We start from the raw sequence: 6,821 nt of genomic DNA on the forward strand, positions 1-6,821 counted from the left end.
AAAGTACGAAATATACACCTTAATACACCCAAAACCTCCTTCACAAGCAAGGACACTCCATTAGAAACGTAGATCACATCATGGAATGGGACTCCCAAATATTCAGAGAGAACATGCTTGAATACACAAATAACTCCCCCTCAGACAGCTCACCATTAGTTGTCACCTACCACCCCACACTGGAACCCATACAGGATATCTTCAAACTACACCCATACTCGACAGGGACCCCATTCTGAAAAAAAAAAATCTTTCCTGAACCCACTTCTGACCTTCAAGCAAGCCCCCAACCTCATCATCTGAAGTAATCTTTCCACAGACCAGGACACACCAATTCAAAGCAGCACCAGACCCTGCCATAACAACAAATGCAAAACCTGCATCCACTTCTGGACACCACACTTTAGGAAAGATGTGGACAAATGGGAAAGAGTATTGGGGACAGCAACAACACTGATACAAGGTTCAGAAAACGTGACCTATGAGGAAAGGTTAGAAAAACGGGGACGGGCTCCCTAGGGCTCTATTAACTCCTTGAGCCCAAAGTGGGGCACGTGACCCATCAGAGGGTACCACCAAATTCACAGTCCATTTTGATCAATTTAATGGCCAGAGGGTTTTTTAATTAGTCAATTTTATATTTTCAGATGTTTACATCTGAAATTTCAGGATGTTGTAACTGTCAGAGTCTCAAGCCAAAAGGTACCTGGAGGTGGGCCTGATCTTCCCCCCGAGAGCAGCCATGCAGGTAAAGAGGAAGTCCTGTCCCACCCCAGCTCAGCTGAGACTGGCAGCTAGGAGCCCCCAGCTGGAGTGCTCCCAGCTGCACAGAGATCAGACCCATCTTCACCTCCGGGAACCTCCTCCGGCTGTAGGAAGCTCCATGGTGGCTACCTTCAGAGCCCTTTAGTCATCTCTTTTCCAAGCTGAATAGTCCCTGTCTTTTTAATCTCTCCTCACATGCTGTTACATACCCTTAATAATTCTTGTTGCCTGTCTCTGTAGCTTTTCCACTTCAAATATCTCTTTTTTGAGATGGGGCAACCAGACCTGCCCACAGTATGCAAGGTGTGGGCACACCATGGATTTATAGAGTGGCACTGTGATATTTACTGTCTTATCTTTCTCTTTCCTAATGGTTCCCAACATAGTTAGCTTTGACTGCCGCAGCACACTGAGTGGATGTTTGCAGAGAACTATCCACAATGACTCCAAGATCTCTTTCTTGAGCGTAGCAGCTAATTTAGATCCCATCATTTTGTATGTAGAGTTGGGATGATGTTTTCCGAAGTGCGTTACTTTGCATTTATCAAGGTTGAACTTCCTCTGCCATTTTGTTGCCCAGTCACCCAGTTTTGGGAGCTCCTGTTATTACTCTTCATAGTTAAGTCCAAAGGAGACTCTCTTTCATTGGACCAACTTCTGGCGGCAAGAAACACAAGCTTTTGAGCTTACACAAAGCTCTTCTCTCGGTTGAAAGCTTTTCTCTCTCACCAACAGAAGGTGGTCCAACAAAAGATATTACCTCACCCACTGTCTCTCTCTAATGGCTTGGGAGGGACACAGCTACAGCAACACATCATTAACTATCTTGAGTAATTTTGTATCATCTGCAAACCTTGCCACTTCACTAGTTACCTCTTTTTCCAGATCATTTAACACCTCTCGAGATCCCTTTCAGCCCTACATATCTATGATTATTGTAGTCACAAAGGCACAAATGTGCTTTTGCCAGTATAATTTATTTAACTGGGGGAACAGACAGAACCTATTCCACAGCACAGAAGCACTCTTTTGGCAGAGTAAGCTGTGTCTATACTGGAAAACCTTGCCAGTGTAAACCTGGTTCAAGTCACTTTTGAAAATAACACAAGTTTCAACACAGAGGCTTTTCAAAATTTTACCCCACACCAGAAAATGCCACCAGTGCAACAAACAAACAATCTAGTTTGTTGTTCCTTTCTGTTTATTTACCCCCCAACTTCATCACAATTTATTTCTTTATTTTTACCTCTCAGACTATCAACATAAATATTATTGCACACAGCTATAGATATCCTCATCCTAATAGAAAATTCAAGACTGTTATAAAGCTCTTTGGTGTATGGCTTAAGCCAGATGTAACCTTTTAAAAACCAGAATACACACCCAGCATGCCATTAACCAGCACATAAAAAAACCTATAGAGTTTTATTTGTAAACACAAGGTTTTATTTACAGCAGCTTTGTCTACGTGCATTTCAGCTTTTGCTATAGAACCACTTAAAAAAACCAAACACCATAACAGCATTATGTAAATACTGCATAGACACTGCAACATGCAAACACGCTGATCCATTACTATTCACATCAGCTGCCTTTAACCACGTATTGTTTTTTGATCATCAAGCTTTCTTGCACGGAAATATTTTACACGCAACCAGTCTTCATTTTATTTCTTTGTAAGGCTCCGTTCTTGCACACACAGGCCCAGAATTGCTGCACTGGGGTCTAACTTTGTACTTCATGCTGTAGGGAGGGTGCACACCATTTAAACAACCGCTGGATACCATCAATATATCAGGGCATGTCCCACCCTGGGATGTTCACGTGACACATGGTCCTGGCAGTGCGTCTATACAAAATAAACCAACCATGCCCACCCCCATATGCTTCATACAGCCATTTTCAACTAATATTTGAACACCAACTTTTACTTTTTCACCTGCAGCTTGGTCCTTTCTCAGCCTCTAACTCAGTGGCTCTCGACCTATTTACCATTGTGGGTCTCATCTGCAGCTCTCTCTGTGTTATGTGGATCACATCCACACAATATATATATATACACACACTACCTGTGTGGCCCTGAGGATGTCACATGGGCTGTAGCTGTGTGCTGACTGGGCTGCCGGTTAAGAATCATTGCTCTAACCGAATCATTTCAATTCTCTTATGAACAGTGCTTTTCTGAAAGAAGGTTTAGTAATTTACTGGCAATGAATCATAGAATATCAGAGTTGGATGAGACCTCAGGAGGTCATCTAGTCCAACCTCCTGCTCAAAGCAGGACCAATCCCGAACTACATGAAGATGGACAATATGCAGCATTGAGCATTTACATGGATTCAACCCTTGAGTTAAACGTTAGAGTTAAACACAAACTCTGAAACGCACGTCCTACAAGGAGCTGCTGCTGTTGTGTCAGAATGTAGCATGTGACTGTGAACAAAAGGTTGTCCTCCATCTTGGAAGGTGGAGCTCCAGCCTCTAGGGGGCAGATCAGACAACAGCAGACTCTGATGACGGAATTACTTGAATAAAAATAATTGTTAAATACAAGTTGCCATTGCCTTAGTCAGAACTTATACCTCAGTGCAATAAACACCCTGAAAACACTCTCCGTGCAAAAAACTTGGCACAGATATTCCTGACATCATGATTCGAATCATCTCAAGTCCAGCTGAGAGAGTCATGGCCTGAGACATCTATGACACACCTTTCACAGTCCTAAAACATCTTTCCCTTTACTCGTTGTTTTATGCAGCCATATGGGGAAGCTCATACAATTTTAGTTACAGTCTGGCACCTGGGCTCAGCTCAACTTCAAGTGCCTTCTTTAAAGTTAGATTTAGCCTTCTCAGCAGAATTAGCACTGCCTTCTCTTAGACCTTGTCTACACTACTGGAGAAAGTCAACCTAAGTTACGCTACTCCAGCTACGTGAATAAAAGGCAACAAAAATGATTAGGAGTATGGAACGGCTTCCATATCAGGAGAGATTAAGACTGAGACTTTTCACTTGGAATAGAGATTACTTAAGGGGGATATGATGGAGATGTGGAGAAAGTAAATAAGGAAGTGCTATTTACTGCTCATAACACAAGAACAAAATGAAATTAAAAGGCAGCAGGTTTAAAACAAACAAAAGGAAGTATTTATTCACACAACGCACAACCTGTGGAATTGTTTCACACAGGATGTTATGAAGGCCAAGACTATAACAGGGTTCAAAAAGAACTAGATAAGTTCATGGAAGATAAGTCCATTAATGGCTATAAGCCAGTATGGACAGGAATGGTTTCCCTAGCCTCTGTTTGCCAGAAGCTGGGAATGAGCGACAGAGAATGGATCACTTGATGATTCCCTGTTATGTTCATTCCCTCTGGGGCACCTGGCATTGACCACTGTCAGAAGACAGGATATTGGGCTAGACCTTTGGTCTGACCCAACATGGTCATTCTTATGTTGACTTAGTGTGGTGTCTACACCACATTGCATCAAGGAGAGATGCTCTCCTGTCGAATTACCTTATCCTCTCGTTCCGGCGGAGCACCGGAGTGCACTCTGTGGTCGAGTTAGGGGTCTTCACTAGAACCACTATTTCAACTCCCCACTGCATCGATGGCAGAAGTGTCGCTCCCCAACAAGTGAAGACATGGTCATAGTGTCCTGTTGAGGAGTCAGGTCTGAGCGAAAGCAGCACAGGCTGTCCATTTGTGTATGCAAGACGGTTGGTGTCCCGATGGTCCAAGGCCCCTGAAGAGCCATCATTCTGCACGGACAATGCATGGAAGGTGTGGATATCCTCCACAAATGGAAAATCAAATTATCACCGAATTGTGACTGTGGTGAAGTACAAACTACGTGACACATCACAGACAACTGCCCCATTAACCCTTACAGTGGTGGCATAAGGGGGATCTGCCTCGCTACCCCTGAAGCATTAGAATCGCTTTCAAATCTCAATTATAATTGCAGCCTGTTGCTTTTCAAATGCCATACGAAAGAAGATTCAGCTACTAAGAGATTTAGAATAGAGGACTCTCATAAAGTACACTGGTTTAGTGTTACGATAGCTGGCTCCAATCACAGGCACCCCAAACACGTTTTATGTGCAGATTACCTGTGGCTCAGCACACTGCATCCTGATGCTGGATTCGTTTAACAGCAGCTCCACATGCTCATAGGTGGTCTCTCTTTCCAACAGTTCAGGCAACGGAAGGGTTTCCCCTTCCTCTGTTTCTGGGCCTGCTCCAGGAGAGAAGGCATCATTCTCACTCACGTCTCCTGATCGGGTTCTGGAACCTCAAAGTTGGGACAAGAGGTTGGCCTTTCACTCCTGCTCTGAAGAGTTGCTGATGTTGCATTTTCTTTGCAGGGCCCTAACTATCAATGGAAGTGAAGCAAACTCCACATTTCTCACAAGTCATTGAATCCCTGGTGTCTCTCAATTACTTGTTTTCATAAATGTGGCTATCAAAGGAAGTTATCCCACGAGTGGCTCTACTGAACAGCCAGTAGTTGAGTGGTTGGTTCACTGTGAGGCTTCCCAACAACTACTCGCCCTGGGGTGTTGAGAGGATAAACACAGTAAAGACTCTGAAGTGCTCAGATACTATCATAATGGGAGGCCAGATAAGTAAATTACATAGAACTGCTCCTGAATCTTTCCCCATAGGCATAAATAACCCAACTGGCTTGCACCACTAGATGGGTCTACAAGGCCCCAGATCAAAACTGATGGATGGAGGGAAATATGGGCAGTTGACAGAGGTTGCTTTCATTTCTGTCCTAGCCTTTGGTCAATGCCTCGGAAGGGTGGGTGTACTCCAGGGAGCACCACCCACCACGAGATTGGATTTAGGGGTCAGCAGATAAGGGATGGGATAGCCGGTGCTGACTGGTCACGGGGTGAGGCCAGAGGGGCTGAGGACAGTCTATGGCCTAGGACAGATGCTGATCAGTTGGGGGTGGGACTAGGGGGCCACCATCTATGAAAACAAATCTGCTCTGTAGGAGTACCCCTTTTCCCTCCAGTAATGCTCCCTGGCACAGTAAACTCCCATTTCTGAGAGCCTCAAACACAGCAATAATGGAAAATATGTTTTATAGAAGAAATTGTGATTATAAGATCAACAATGGTTATGTGAACTCAGAGGCCCCTGAAGTATCTGAAATTACATTTAGCTTTTAAAAAACTGACTAGATTCTAAATTGACTGGGCTCTTGTAACTAAAGTATCCAAACTCCATATTTTATTTAATCCTGACTGGCTGCCATGTCCACATGGAGACCAGATTCATTTGAGAAACCATCTTTACACCTAGCACTTTTCACATGGAAACATCTAGCATCTAGGCAGATAGCTGGTCCCTCTCAGAGACCAGATAACTCAAGCACCAGAAAGCATAAAATTCCCATAACACTCCCAGAAATGCAATATTACTCTACAGAGAATATTTGGTCCTGTCCCAAATCCTGATCAGCTTTATGCCCAGGCTGAAAGCACCTGTGATTTTCAGTCACCTGTGCAAGATGAAGCAATCCAAAAGGCCATTCAAAGAGCTTCTTTCCAGTTTCAAACTATTTTTATAAGCACTATACGTGTTCAAAGGTACTTTTAGAAACCAAACAAAAAACAGTTACCAACATCTGAAACAGCCCCAGTTATGGATCCCCAAGAAAAGGAGCTCTGTTCTCCATTAAACTCAGAGGATAGGACAAGCAGCAATGAACTTAAATTACAGAAAGGGTGGTTTAGATTGGACATTAGGAAAAACTGTTAGGGTAATTAAACACTGGAATAAATTACTTAGGGAGGTTGTAGAATCACCATCACTGGAAATTTTAAAGAGCAGGTTAGACAAACACCGGTCAGGGATGGTCTAGGAAATACTTAGTCCTGCCATGAGTGCAGGGGACTGGACCCTCTCAAGGTCTCTTCCAGTCCTACGATTCTAGGAGGAAAAGCCCAGGAGATGCTCCTCCTGAAACACTGTCACTTCAAAAAATACTACTTTGTAGATGAGCAGTATAGAGGCTAACCAACCTTTCGCTCTACAA

The sequence above is a fragment of the Gopherus flavomarginatus genome, chromosome 14 (genome assembly GCF_025201925.1).
Source record: "Gopherus flavomarginatus isolate rGopFla2 chromosome 14, rGopFla2.mat.asm, whole genome shotgun sequence".
Taxonomy (NCBI): domain Eukaryota; kingdom Metazoa; phylum Chordata; order Testudines; family Testudinidae; genus Gopherus; species Gopherus flavomarginatus.